At 48.5% G+C, this 12,500-nt stretch overlaps 24 non-coding genes across 24 annotated transcripts; all 24 read right to left on the reverse strand.

The window, feature by feature from the left end:
• Positions 1–253: 253 nt before the first annotated feature.
• Positions 254–325, reverse strand: trnam-cau (transfer RNA methionine (anticodon CAU)). The gene has a single exon. It is a non-coding gene; the product is annotated as a tRNA-Met (tRNA).
• Positions 326–703: 378 nt separating this feature from the next.
• Positions 704–776, reverse strand: trnar-ccu (transfer RNA arginine (anticodon CCU)). The gene has a single exon. It is a non-coding gene; the product is annotated as a tRNA-Arg (tRNA).
• A 407-nt stretch (positions 777–1,183) lies between these two features.
• On the reverse strand, positions 1,184–1,255 carry trnam-cau (transfer RNA methionine (anticodon CAU)). The gene has a single exon. It is a non-coding gene; the product is annotated as a tRNA-Met (tRNA).
• A 300-nt stretch (positions 1,256–1,555) lies between these two features.
• trnam-cau (transfer RNA methionine (anticodon CAU)) lies at positions 1,556–1,627 on the reverse strand. The gene has a single exon. It is a non-coding gene; the product is annotated as a tRNA-Met (tRNA).
• Positions 1,628–1,633: 6 nt separating this feature from the next.
• trnar-ccu (transfer RNA arginine (anticodon CCU)) lies at positions 1,634–1,706 on the reverse strand. The gene has a single exon. It is a non-coding gene; the product is annotated as a tRNA-Arg (tRNA).
• An 857-nt stretch (positions 1,707–2,563) lies between these two features.
• trnar-ccu (transfer RNA arginine (anticodon CCU)) lies at positions 2,564–2,636 on the reverse strand. The gene has a single exon. It is a non-coding gene; the product is annotated as a tRNA-Arg (tRNA).
• Positions 2,637–3,787: 1,151 nt separating this feature from the next.
• trnam-cau (transfer RNA methionine (anticodon CAU)) lies at positions 3,788–3,859 on the reverse strand. The gene has a single exon. It is a non-coding gene; the product is annotated as a tRNA-Met (tRNA).
• A 6-nt stretch (positions 3,860–3,865) lies between these two features.
• On the reverse strand, positions 3,866–3,938 carry trnar-ccu (transfer RNA arginine (anticodon CCU)). The gene has a single exon. It is a non-coding gene; the product is annotated as a tRNA-Arg (tRNA).
• An 857-nt stretch (positions 3,939–4,795) lies between these two features.
• On the reverse strand, positions 4,796–4,868 carry trnar-ccu (transfer RNA arginine (anticodon CCU)). The gene has a single exon. It is a non-coding gene; the product is annotated as a tRNA-Arg (tRNA).
• Positions 4,869–5,725: 857 nt separating this feature from the next.
• Positions 5,726–5,798, reverse strand: trnar-ccu (transfer RNA arginine (anticodon CCU)). The gene has a single exon. It is a non-coding gene; the product is annotated as a tRNA-Arg (tRNA).
• A 779-nt stretch (positions 5,799–6,577) lies between these two features.
• trnam-cau (transfer RNA methionine (anticodon CAU)) lies at positions 6,578–6,649 on the reverse strand. Its single transcript has one exon. It is a non-coding gene; the product is annotated as a tRNA-Met (tRNA).
• A 300-nt stretch (positions 6,650–6,949) lies between these two features.
• On the reverse strand, positions 6,950–7,021 carry trnam-cau (transfer RNA methionine (anticodon CAU)). Its single transcript has one exon. It is a non-coding gene; the product is annotated as a tRNA-Met (tRNA).
• Positions 7,022–7,027: 6 nt separating this feature from the next.
• On the reverse strand, positions 7,028–7,100 carry trnar-ccu (transfer RNA arginine (anticodon CCU)). Its single transcript has one exon. It is a non-coding gene; the product is annotated as a tRNA-Arg (tRNA).
• Positions 7,101–7,507: 407 nt separating this feature from the next.
• Positions 7,508–7,579, reverse strand: trnam-cau (transfer RNA methionine (anticodon CAU)). The gene has a single exon. It is a non-coding gene; the product is annotated as a tRNA-Met (tRNA).
• Positions 7,580–8,260: 681 nt separating this feature from the next.
• Positions 8,261–8,332, reverse strand: trnam-cau (transfer RNA methionine (anticodon CAU)). Its single transcript has one exon. It is a non-coding gene; the product is annotated as a tRNA-Met (tRNA).
• Positions 8,333–8,338: 6 nt separating this feature from the next.
• Positions 8,339–8,411, reverse strand: trnar-ccu (transfer RNA arginine (anticodon CCU)). The gene has a single exon. It is a non-coding gene; the product is annotated as a tRNA-Arg (tRNA).
• Positions 8,412–9,190: 779 nt separating this feature from the next.
• trnam-cau (transfer RNA methionine (anticodon CAU)) lies at positions 9,191–9,262 on the reverse strand. The gene has a single exon. It is a non-coding gene; the product is annotated as a tRNA-Met (tRNA).
• A 300-nt stretch (positions 9,263–9,562) lies between these two features.
• On the reverse strand, positions 9,563–9,634 carry trnam-cau (transfer RNA methionine (anticodon CAU)). Its single transcript has one exon. It is a non-coding gene; the product is annotated as a tRNA-Met (tRNA).
• Positions 9,635–9,640: 6 nt separating this feature from the next.
• Positions 9,641–9,713, reverse strand: trnar-ccu (transfer RNA arginine (anticodon CCU)). Its single transcript has one exon. It is a non-coding gene; the product is annotated as a tRNA-Arg (tRNA).
• Positions 9,714–10,120: 407 nt separating this feature from the next.
• Positions 10,121–10,192, reverse strand: trnam-cau (transfer RNA methionine (anticodon CAU)). The gene has a single exon. It is a non-coding gene; the product is annotated as a tRNA-Met (tRNA).
• Positions 10,193–11,245: 1,053 nt separating this feature from the next.
• On the reverse strand, positions 11,246–11,317 carry trnam-cau (transfer RNA methionine (anticodon CAU)). Its single transcript has one exon. It is a non-coding gene; the product is annotated as a tRNA-Met (tRNA).
• A 300-nt stretch (positions 11,318–11,617) lies between these two features.
• trnam-cau (transfer RNA methionine (anticodon CAU)) lies at positions 11,618–11,689 on the reverse strand. Its single transcript has one exon. It is a non-coding gene; the product is annotated as a tRNA-Met (tRNA).
• Positions 11,690–11,695: 6 nt separating this feature from the next.
• trnar-ccu (transfer RNA arginine (anticodon CCU)) lies at positions 11,696–11,768 on the reverse strand. Its single transcript has one exon. It is a non-coding gene; the product is annotated as a tRNA-Arg (tRNA).
• A 407-nt stretch (positions 11,769–12,175) lies between these two features.
• Positions 12,176–12,247, reverse strand: trnam-cau (transfer RNA methionine (anticodon CAU)). The gene has a single exon. It is a non-coding gene; the product is annotated as a tRNA-Met (tRNA).
• Between the last annotated feature and the right edge of the window lie 253 nt (positions 12,248–12,500).

Raw genomic sequence — 12,500 nt, forward strand, 5'->3', positions numbered from 1 at the left:
CTCAACCATCCTACTCCAATACAGTATGTCCCAGCTTTGGGCAAAGCCATCTACCCTGAATTTATCAAGAAGTATTTCACGGAAATCACACTGTCGCTTGAGATCCTTCTCAGGAGTTCCCAAGATGTCTTGTTTGGGCTATGCCTTTTGAATCGTAAATTCTGTTTGAGTACACAGCTGTTGTGTACAGAATGACACTGGTCTGTCAGGAAAGGAAAGGAAACCAATTACACAGTTGGCAGGAAAGCTGTGTTAGCAGAGGATGGTTTCGATCCATCGACCTCTGGGTTATGGGCCCAGCACGCTTCCGCTGCGCCACTCTGCTGTAAATGCCCTGAGACGGGTGTGGTAGTAACAGAAAGCATGGAGGAGCTCACTTTTCTCAACCATCCTACTCCAATACAGTATGTCCCAGCTTTGGGCAAAGCCATCTACCCTGAATTTAGCAAGAAGTATTTCACGGAAATCACACTGTCGCTCGAGATCCTTCTCAGGAGGTCCCGAGCTGTCTTGTTTGGGCTACGCCTTTTGAATAGTAAGAGTACACAGATGTTGCATACAGAATGACACTGGTCTGTGAGGAAAGCAGAGAAAACCAATTGCACAGCTGGCAGGAAAACTGTGTTAGCAGAGGATGGTTTCGATCCATAGACCTCTGGGTTATGGGCCCAGCACGCTTCCGCTGCGCCACTCTGCTGTAAACCACCCCAGATGGGACTTGAACCCACAATCCCTGGCTTAGGAGGCCAGTGCCTTATCCATTAGGCCACTGGGGCTTCACAGGACCTTGATTTATCAGTTCCGTCCACATACGGGGACTTCCACAACAAAGCAACAACATGGGAAGCATAATGGGTGCTTTCAAATGACATAACAATGCCCTCTCAGGCCAGTGTGGTAGTAACAGAAACCATGGAGGAGCTCACTTTTCTCAACCATCCTACTCCAATACAGTATGTCCCAGCTTTGGGCAAAGCGATCTACCCTGAATTTATCAAGAAGTATTTCACGGAAATCACACTGTCGCTTGAGATCCTTCTCAGGAGTTCCCAAGATGTCTTGTTTGGGCTATGCCTTTTGAATCGTAAATTCTGTTTGAGTACACAGCTGTTGTGTACAGAATGACACTGGTCTGTCAGGAAAGGAAAGGAAACCAATTACACAGTTGGCAGGAAAGCTGTGTTAGCAGAGGATGGTTTCGATCCATCGACCTCTGGGTTATGGGCCCAGCACGCTTCCGCTGCGCCACTCTGCTGTAAATGCCCTGAGACGGGTGTGGTAGAAACAGAAACCATGGAGGAGCTCACTTTTCTCAACCATCCTACTCCAATACAGTATGTCCCAGCTTTGGGCAAAGCCATCTACCCTGAATTTAGCAAGAAGTATTTCACGGAAATCACACTGTCGCTCGAGATCCTTCTCAGGAGGTCCCGAGCTGTCTTGTTTGGGCTACGCCTTTTGAATAGTAAGAGTACACAGATGTTGCATACAGAATGACACTGGTCTGTGAGGAAAGCAGAGAAAACCAATTGCACAGCTGGCAGGAAAACTGTGTTAGCAGAGGATGGTTTCGATCCATCGACCTCTGGGTTATGGGCCCAGCACGCTTCCGCTGCGCCACTCTGCTGTAAACCACCCCAGATGGGACTTGAACCCACAATCCCTGGCTTAGGAGGCCAGTGCCTTATCCATTAGGCCACTGGGGCTTCACAGGACCTTGATTTATCAGTTCCGTCCACATACGGGGACTTCCACAACAAAGCAACAACATGGGAAGCATAATGGGTGCTTTCAAATGACATAACAATGCCCTCTCAGGCCAGTGTGGTAGTAACAGAAACCATGGAGGAGCTCACTTTTCTCAACCATCCTACTCCAATACAGTATGTCCCAGCTTTGGGCAAAGCCATCTACCCTGAATTTATCAAGAAGTATTTCACGGAAATCACACTGTCGCTTGAGATCCTTCTCAGGAGGTCCCAAGATGTCTTGTTTGGGCTATGCCTTTTGAAATGTAAATTCTGTTTGAGTACACAGCTGTTGTGTACAGAATGACACTGGTCTGTCAGGAAAGGAAAGGAAACCAATTACACAGTTGGCAGGAAAGCTGCGTTAGCAGAGGATGGTATTGATCCATCGACCTCTGGGTTATGGGCCCAGCACGCTTCCGCTGCGCCACTCTGCTGTAAATGCCCTGAGACGGGTGTGGTAGTAACAGAAACCATGGAGGAGCTCACTTTTCTCAACCATCCTACTCCAATACAGTATGTCCCAGCTTTGGGCAAAGCCATCTACCCTGAATTTAGCAAGAAGTATTTCACGGAAATCACACTGTCGCTCGAGATCCTTCTCAGGAGGTCCCGAGCTGTCTTGTTTGGGCTACGCCTTTTGAATAGTAAGAGTACACAGATGTTGCATACAGAATGACACTGGTCTGTGAGGAAAGCAGAGAAAACCAATTGCACAGCTGGCAGGAAAACTGTGTTAGCAGAGGATGGTTTCGATCCATTGACCTCTGGGTTATGGGCCCAGCACGCTTCCGCTGCGCCACTCTGCTGTAAGCCACCCCAGATGGGACTTGAACCCACAATCCCTGGCTTAGGAGGCCAGTGCCTTATCCATTAGGCCACTGGGGCTTCACAGGACCTTGATTTATCAGTTCCGTCCACATACGGGGACTTCCACAACAAAGCAACAACATGGGAAGCATAATGGGTGCTTTCAAATGACATAACAATGCCCTCTCAGGCCAGTGTGGTAGTAACAGAAACCACGGAAGAGCTCACTTTTCTCAACCATCCTACTCCAATACAGTATGTCCCAGCTTTGGGCAAAGCCATCCACCCTGAATTTATCAAGAAGTATTTCACGGAAATCACACTGTCGCTTGAGATCCTTCTCAGGAGTTCCCAAGATGTCTTGTTTGGGCTATGCCTTTTGAATCGTAAATTCTGTTTGAGTACACAGCTGTTGTGTACAGAATGACACTGGTCTGTCAGGAAAGGAAAGGAAACCAATTACACAGTTGGCAGGAAAGCTGCGTTAGCAGAGGATGGTTTCGATCCATCGACCTCTGGGTTATGGGCCCAGCACGCTTCCGCTGCGCCACTGTGCTGTAAATGCCCTGAGACGGGTGTGGTAGTAACAGAAACGACGGAGGAGCTCACTTTTCTCAACCATCCTACTCCAATACAGTATGTCCCAGCTTTGGGCAAAGCCATCTACCCTGAATTTAGCAAGAAGTATTTCACGGAAATCACACTGTCGCTCGAGATCCTTCTCAGGAGGTCCCGAGCTGTCTTGTTTGGGCTACGCCTTTTGAATAGTAAGAGTACACAGATGTTGCATACAGAATGACACTGGTCTGTGAGGAAAGCAGAGAAAACCAATTGCACAGCTGGCAGGAAAACTGTGTTAGCAGAGGATGGTTTCGATCCATCGATCTCTGGGTTATGGGCCCAGCACGCTTCCGCTGCGCCACTCTGCTGTAAATGCCCTGAGACGGGTGTGGTAGTAACAGAAACCATGGAGGAGCTCACTTTTCTCAACCATCCTACTCCAATACAGTATGTCCCAGCTTTGGGCAAAGCCATCTACCCTGAATTTAGCAAGAAGTATTTCACGGAAATCACACTGTCGCTCGAGATCCTTCTCAGGAGGTCCCGAGCTGTCTTGTTTGGGCTACGCCTTTTGAATAGTAAGAGTACACAGATGTTGCATACAGAATGACACTGGTCTGTGAGGAAAGCAGAGAAAACCAATTGCACAGCTGGCAGGAAAACTGTTTTAGCAGAGGATGGTTTCGATCCATCGACCTCTGGGTTATGGGCCCAGCACGCTTCCGCTGCGCCACTCTGCTGTAAACCACCCCAGATGGGACTTGAACCCACAATCCCTGGCTTAGGAGGCCAGTGCCTTATCCATTAGGCCACTGGGGCTTCACAGGACCTTGATTTATCAGTTCCGTCCACATACGGGGACTTCCACAACAAAGCAACAACATGGGAAGCATAATGGGTGCTTTCAAATGACATAACAATGCCCTCTCAGGCCAGTGTGGTAGTAACAGAAACCACGGAAGAGCTCACTTTTCTCAACCATCCTACTCCAATACAGTATGTCCCAGCTTTGGGCAAAGCCATCCACCCTGAATTTATCAAGAAGTATTTCACGGAAATCACACTGTCGCTTGAGATCCTTCTCAGGAGTTCCCAAGATGTCTTGTTTGGGCTATGCCTTTTGAATCGTAAATTCTGTTTGAGTACACAGCTGTTGTGTACAGAATGACACTGGTCTGTCAGGAAAGGAAAGGAAACCAATTACACAGTTGGCAGGAAAGCTGCGTTAGCAGAGGATGGTATCGATCCATCGACCTCTGGGTTATGGGCCCAGCACGCTTCCGCTGCGCCACTCTGCTGTAAATGTCCTGAGACGGGTGTGGTAGTAACAGAAACCATGGAGGAGCTCACTTTTCTCAACCATCCTACTCCAATACAGTATGTCCCAGCTTTGGGCAAAGCCATCTACCCTGAATTTAGCAAGAAGTATTTCACGGAAATCACACTGTCGCTCGAGATCCTTCTCAGGAGGTCCCGAGCTGTCTTGTTTGGGCTACGCCTTTTGAATAGTAAGAGTACACAGATGTTGCATACAGAATGACACTGGTCTGTGAGGAAAGCAGAGAAAACCAATTGCACAGCTGGCAGGAAAACTGTGTTAGCAGAGGATGGTTTCGATCCATTGACCTCTGGGTTATGGGCCCAGCACGCTTCCGCTGCGCCACTCTGCTGTAAACCACCCCAGATGGGACTTGAACCCACAATCCCTGGCTTAGGAGGCCAGTGCCTTATCCATTAGGCCACTGGGGCTTCACAGGACCTTGATTTATCAGTTCCGTCCACATACGGGGACTTCCACAACAAAGCAACAACATGGGAAGCATAATGGGTGCTTTCAAATGACATAACAATGCCCTCTCAGGCCAGTGTGGTAGTAACAGAAACCACGGAAGAGCTCACTTTTCTCAACCATCCTACTCCAATACAGTATGTCCCAGCTTTGGGCAAAGCCATCCACCCTGAATTTATCAAGAAGTATTTCACGGAAATCACACTGTCGCTTGAGATCCTTCTCAGGAGTTCCCAAGATGTCTTGTTTGGGCTATGCCTTTTGAATCGTAAATTCTGTTTGAGTACACAGCTGTTGTGTACAGAATGACACTGGTCTGTCAGGAAAGGAAAGGAAACCAATTACACAGTTGGCAGGAAAGCTGCGTTAGCAGAGGATGGTATCGATCCATCGACCTCTGGGTTATGGGCCCAGCACGCTTCCGCTGCGCCACTCTGCTGTAAATGTCCTGAGACGGGTGTGGTAGTAACAGAAACCATGGAGGAGCTCACTTTTCTCAACCATCCTACTCCAATACAGTATGTCCCAGCTTTGGGCAAAGCCATCTACCCTGAATTTAGCAAGAAGTATTTCACGGAAATCACACTGTCGCTCGAGATCCTTCTCAGGAGGTCCCGAGCTGTCTTGTTTGGGCTACGCCTTTTGAATAGTAAGAGTACACAGATGTTGCATACAGAATGACACTGGTCTGTGAGGAAAGCAGAGAAAACCAATTGCACAGCTGGCAGGAAAACTGTGTTAGCAGAGGATGGTTTCGATCCATTGACCTCTGGGTTATGGGCCCAGCACGCTTCCGCTGCGCCACTCTGCTGTAAACCACCCCAGATGGGACTTGAACCCACAATCCCTGGCTTAGGAGGCCAGTGCCTTATCCATTAGGCCACTGGGGCTTCACAGGACCTTGATTTATCAGTTCCGTCCACATACGGGGACTTCCACAACAAAGCAACAACATGGGAAGCATAATGGGTGCTTTCAAATGACATAACAATGCCCTCTCAGGCCAGTGTGGTAGTAACAGAAACCACGGAAGAGCTCACTTTTCTCAACCATCCTACTCCAATACAGTATGTCCCAGCTTTGGGCAAAGCCATCCACCCTGAATTTATCAAGAAGTATTTCACGGAAATCACACTGTCGCTTGAGATCCTTCTCAGGAGTTCCCAAGATGTCTTGTTTGGGCTATGCCTTTTGAATCGTAAATTCTGTTTGAGTACACAGCTGTTGTGTACAGAATGACACTGGTCTGTCAGGAAAGGAAAGGAAACCAATTACACAGTTGGCAGGAAAGCTGCGTTAGCAGAGGATGGTTTCGATCCATCGACCTCGGGGTTATGGGCCCAGCACGCTTCTGCTGCGCCACTCTGCTGTAAATGCCCTGAGACGGGTGTGGTAGTAACAGAAACGACGGAGGAGCTCACTTTTCTCAACCATCCTACTCCAATACAGTATGTCCCAGCTTTGGGCAAAGCCATCTACCCTGAATTTAGCAAGAAGTATTTCACGGAAATCACACTGTCGCTCGAGATCCTTCTCAGGAGGTCCCGAGCTGTCTTGTTTGGGCTACGCCTTTTGAATAGTAAGAGTACACAGATGTTGCATACAGAATGACACTGGTCTGTGAGGAAAGCAGAGAAAACCAATTGCACAGCTGGCAGGAAAACTGTGTTAGCAGAGGATGGTTTCGATCCATCGACCTCTGGGTTATGGGCCCAGCACGCTTCCGCTGCGCCACTCTGCTGTAAATGCCCTGAGACGGGTGTGGTAGTAACAGAAACCATGGAGGAGCTCACTTTTCTCAACCATCCTACTCCAATACAGTATGTCCCAGCTTTGGGCAAAGCCATCTACCCTGAATTTAGCAAGAAGTATTTCACGGAAATCACACTGTCGCTCGAGATCCTTCTCAGGAGGTCCCGAGCTGTCTTGTTTGGGCTACGCCTTTTGAATAGTAAGAGTACACAGATGTTGCATACAGAATGACACTGGTCTGTGAGGAAAGCAGAGAAAACCAATTGCACAGCTGGCAGGAAAACTGTTTTAGCAGAGGATGGTTTCGATCCATCGACCTCTGGGTTATGGGCCCAGCACGCTTCCGCTGCGCCACTCTGCTGTAAACCACCCCAGATGGGACTTGAACCCACAATCCCTGGCTTAGGAGGCCAGTGCCTTATCCATTAGGCCACTGGGGCTTCACAGGACCTTGATTTATCAGTTCCGTCCACATACGGGGACTTCCACAACAAAGCAACAACATGGGAAGCATAATGGGTGCTTTCAAATGACATAACAATGCCCTCTCAGGCCAGTGTGGTAGTAACAGAAACCATGGAGGAGCTCACTTTTCTCAACCATCCTACTCCAATACAGTATGTCCCAGCTTTGGGCAAAGCGATCTACCCTGAATTTATCAAGAAGTATTTCACGGAAATCACACTGTCGCTTGAGATCCTTCTCAGGAGTTCCCAAGATGTCTTGTTTGGGCTATGCCTTTTGAATCGTAAATTCTGTTTGAGTACACAGCTGTTGTGTACAGAATGACACTGGTCTGTCAGGAAAGGAAAGGAAACCAATTACACAGTTGGCAGGAAAGCTGTGTTAGCAGAGGATGGTTTCGATCCATCGACCTCTGGGTTATGGGCCCAGCACGCTTCCGCTGCGCCACTCTGCTGTAAATGCCCTGAGACGGGTGTGGTAGAAACAGAAACCATGGAGGAGCTCACTTTTCTCAACCATCCTACTCCAATACAGTATGTCCCAGCTTTGGGCAAAGCCATCTACCCTGAATTTATCAAGAAGTATTTCACGGAAATCACACTGTCGCTTGAGATCCTTCTCAGGAGGTCCCAAGATGTCTTGTTTGGGCTATGCCTTTTGAATCGTAAATTCTGTTTGAGTACACAGCTGTTGTGTACAGAATGACACTGGTCTGTCAGGAAAGGAAAGGAAACCAATTACACAGTTGGCAGGAAAGCTGCGTTAGCAGAGGATGGTATCGATCCATCGACCTCTGGGTTATGGGCCCAGCACGCTTCCGCTGCGCCACTCTGCTGTAAATGCCCTGAGACGGGTGTGGTAGTAACAGAAACCATGGAGGAGCTCACTTTTCTCAACCATCCTACTCCAATACAGTATGTCCCAGCTTTGGGCAAAGCCATCTACCCTGAATTTAGCAAGAAGTATTTCACGGAAATCACACTGTCGCTCGAGATCCTTCTCAGGAGGTCCCGAGCTGTCTTGTTTGGGCTACGCCTTTTGAATAGTAAGAGTACACAGATGTTGCATACAGAATGACACTGGTCTGTCAGGAAAGGAAAGGAAACCAATTACACAGTTGGCAGGAAAGCTGCGTTAGCAGAGGATGGTTTCGATCCATCGACCTCTGGGTTATGGGCCCAGCACGCTTCCGCTGCGCCACTCTGCTGTAAACCACCCCAGATGGGACTTGAACCCACAATCCCTGGCTTAGGAGGCCAGTGCCTTATCCATTAGGCCACTGGGGCTTCACAGGACCTTGATTTATCAGTTCCGTCCACATACGGGGACTTTCACAACAAAGCAACAACATGGGAAGCATAATGGGTGCTTTCAAATGACATAACAATGCCCTCTCAGGCCAGTGTGGTAGTAACAGAAACCACGGAAGAGCTCACTTTTCTCAACCATCCTACTCCAATACAGTATGTCCCAGCTTTGGGCAAAGCCATCCACCCTGAATTTATCAAGAAGTATTTCACGGAAATCACACTGTCGCTTGAGATCCTTCTCAGGAGTTCCCAAGATGTCTTGTTTGGGCTATGCCTTTTGAATCGTAAATTCTGTTTGAGTACACAGCTGTTGTGTACAGAATGACACTGGTCTGTCAGGAAAGGAAAGGAAACCAATTACACAGTTGGCAGGAAAGCTGCGTTAGCAGAGGATGGTTTCGATCCATCGACCTCGGGGTTATGGGCCCAGCACGCTTCCGCTGCGCCACTCTGCTGTAAATGCCCTGAGACGGGTGTGGTAGTAACAGAAACGACGGAGGAGCTCACTTTTCTCAACCATCCTACTCCAATACAGTATGTCCCAGCTTTGGGCAAAGCCATCTACCCTGAATTTAGCAAGAAGTATTTCACGGAAATCACACTGTCGCTCGAGATCCTTCTCAGGAGGTCCCGAGCTGTCTTGTTTGGGCTACGCCTTTTGAATAGTAAGAGTACACAGATGTTGCATACAGAATGACACTGGTCTGTGAGGAAAGCAGAGAAAACCAATTGCACAGCTGGCAGGAAAACTGTGTTAGCAGAGGATGGTTTCGATCCATCGACCTCTGGGTTATGGGCCCAGCACGCTTCCGCTGCGCCACTCTGCTGTAAATGCCCTGAGACGGGTGTGGTAGTAACAGAAACCATGGAGGAGCTCACTTTTCTCAACCATCCTACTCCAATACAGTATGTCCCAGCTTTGGGCAAAGCCATCTACCCTGAATTTAGCAAGAAGTATTTCACGGAAATCACACTGTCGCTCGAGATCCTTCTCAGGAGGTCCCGAGCTGTCTTGTTTGGGCTACGCCTTTTGAATAGTAAGAGTACACAGATGTTGCATACAGAATGACACTGGTCTGTGAGGAAAGCAGAGAAAACCAATTGCACAGCTGGCAGGAAAACTGTTTTAGCAGAGGATGGTTTCGATCCATCGACCTCTGGGTTATGGGCCCAGCACGCTTCCGCTGCGCCACTCTGCTGTAAACCACCCCAGATGGGACTTGAACCCACAATCCCTGGCTTAGGAGGCCAGTGCCTTATCCATTAGGCCACTGGGGCTTCACAGGACCTTGATTTATCAGTTCCGTCCACATACGGGGACTTCCACAACAAAGCAACAACATGGGAAGCATAATGGGTGCTTTCAAATGACATAACAATGCCCTCTCAGGCCAGTGTGGTAGTAACAGAAACCATGGAGGAGCTCACTTTTCTCAACCATCCTACTCCAATACAGTATGTCCCAGCTTTGGGCAAAGCGATCTACCCTGAATTTATCAAGAAGTATTTCACGGAAATCACACTGTCGCTTGAGATCCTTCTCAGGAGTTCCCAAGATGTCTTGTTTGGGCTATGCCTTTTGAATCGTAAATTCTGTTTGAGTACACAGCTGTTGTGTACAGAATGACACTGGTCTGTCAGGAAAGGAAAGGAAACCAATTACACAGTTGGCAGGAAAGCTGTGTTAGCAGAGGATGGTTTCGATCCATCGACCTCTGGGTTATGGGCCCAGCACGCTTCCGCTGCGCCACTCTGCTGTAAATGCCCTGAGACGGGTGTGGTAGAAACAGAAACCATGGAGGAGCTCACTTTTCTCAACCATCCTACTCCAATACAGTATGTCCCAGCTTTGGGCAAAGCCATCTACCCTGAATTTATCAAGAAGTATTTCACGGAAATCACACTGTCGCTTGAGATCCTTCTCAGGAGGTCCCAAGATGTCTTGTTTGGGCTATGCCTTTTGAATCGTAAATTCTGTTTGAGTACACAGCTGTTGTGTACAGAATGACACTGGTCTGTCAGGAAAGGAAAGGAAACCAATTACACAGTTGGCAGGAAAGCTGCGTTAGCAGAGGATGGTATCGATCCATCGACCTCTGGGTTATGGGCCCAGCACGCTTCCGCTGCGCCACTCTGCTGTAAATGCCCTGAGACGGGTGTGGTAGTAACAGAAACCATGGAGGAGCTCACTTTTCTCAACCATCCTACTCCAATACAGTATGTCCCAGCTTTGGGCAAAGCCATCTACCCTGAATTTAGCAAGAAGTATTTCACGGAAATCACACTGTCGCTCGAGATCCTTCTCAGGAGGTCCCGAGCTGTCTTGTTTGGGCTACGCCTTTTGAATAGTAAGAGTACACAGATGTTGCATACAGAATGACACTGGTCTGTCAGGAAAGGAAAGGAAACCAATTACACAGTTGGCAGGAAAGCTGCGTTAGCAGAGGATGGTTTCGATCCATCGACCTCGGGGTTATGGGCCCAGCACGCTTCCGCTGCGCCACTCTGCTGTAAATGCCCTGAGACGGGTGTGGTAGTAACAGAAACGACGGAGGAGCTCACTTTTCTCAACCATCCTACTCCAATACAGTATGTCCCAGCTTTGGGCAAAGCCATCTACCCTGAATTTAGCAAGAAGTATTTCACGGAAATCACACTGTCGCTCGAGATCCTTCTCAGGAGGTCCCGAGCTGTCTTGTTTGGGCTACGCCTTTTGAATAGTAAGAGTACACAGATGTTGCATACAGAATGACACTGGTCTGTGAGGAAAGCAGAGAAAACCAATTGCACAGCTGGCAGGAAAACTGTGTTAGCAGAGGATGGTTTCGATCCATCGACCTCTGGGTTATGGGCCCAGCACGCTTCCGCTGCGCCACTCTGCTGTAAATGCCCTGAGACGGGTGTGGTAGTAACAGAAACCATGGAGGAGCTCACTTTTCTCAACCATCCTACTCCAATACAGTATGTCCCAGCTTTGGGCAAAGCCATCTACCCTGAATTTAGCAAGAAGTATTTCACGGAAATCACACTGTCGCTCGAGATCCTTCTCAGGAGGTCCCGAGCTGTCTTGTTTGGGCTACGCCTTTTGAATAGTAAGAGTACACAGATGTTGCATACAGAATGACACTGGTCTGTGAGGAAAGCAGAGAAAACCAATTGCACAGCTGGCAGGAAAACTGTTTTAGCAGAGGATGGTTTCGATCCATCGACCTCTGGGTTATGGGCCCAGCACGCTTCCGCTGCGCCACTCTGCTGTAAACCACCCCAGATGGGACTTGAACCCACAATCCCTGGCTTAGGAGGCCAGTGCCTTATCCATTAGGCCACTGGGGCTTCACAGGACCTTGATTTATCAGTTCCGTCCACATACGGGGACTTCCACAACAAAGCAACAACATGGGAAGCATAATGGGTGCTTTCAAATGACATAACAATGCCCTCTCAGGCCAGTGTGGTAGTAACAGAAACCATGGAGGAGCTCACTTTTCTCAACCATCCTACTCCAATACAGTATGTCCCAGCTTTGGGCAAAGCGATCTACCCTGAATTTATCAAGAAGTATTTCACGGAAATCACACTGTCGCTTGAGATCCTTCTCAGGAGTTCCCAAGATGTCTTGTTTGGGCTATGCCTTTTGAATCGTAAATTCTGTTTGAGTACACAGCTGTTGTGTACAGAATGACACTGGTCTGTCAGGAAAGGAAAGGAAACCAATTACACAGTTGGCAGGAAAGCTGTGTTAGCAGAGGATGGTTTCGATCCATCGACCTCTGGGTTATGGGCCCAGCACGCTTCCGCTGCGCCACTCTGCTGTAAATGCCCTGAGACGGGTGTGGTAGAAACAGAAACCATGGAGGAGCTCACTTTTCTCAACCATCCTACTCCAATACAGTATGTCCCAGCTTTGGGCAAAGCCATCTACCCTGAATTTATCAAGAAGTATTTCACGGAAATCACACTGTCGCTTGAGATCCTTCTCAGGAGGTCCCAAGATGTCTTGTTTGGGCTATGCCTTTTGAATCGTAAATTCTGTTTGAGTACACAGCTGTTGTGTACAGAATGACA

Source organism: Labrus mixtus, chromosome 15 (assembly GCF_963584025.1).
Source record: "Labrus mixtus chromosome 15, fLabMix1.1, whole genome shotgun sequence".
Lineage (NCBI taxonomy): Eukaryota > Metazoa > Chordata > Actinopteri > Labriformes > Labridae > Labrus > Labrus mixtus.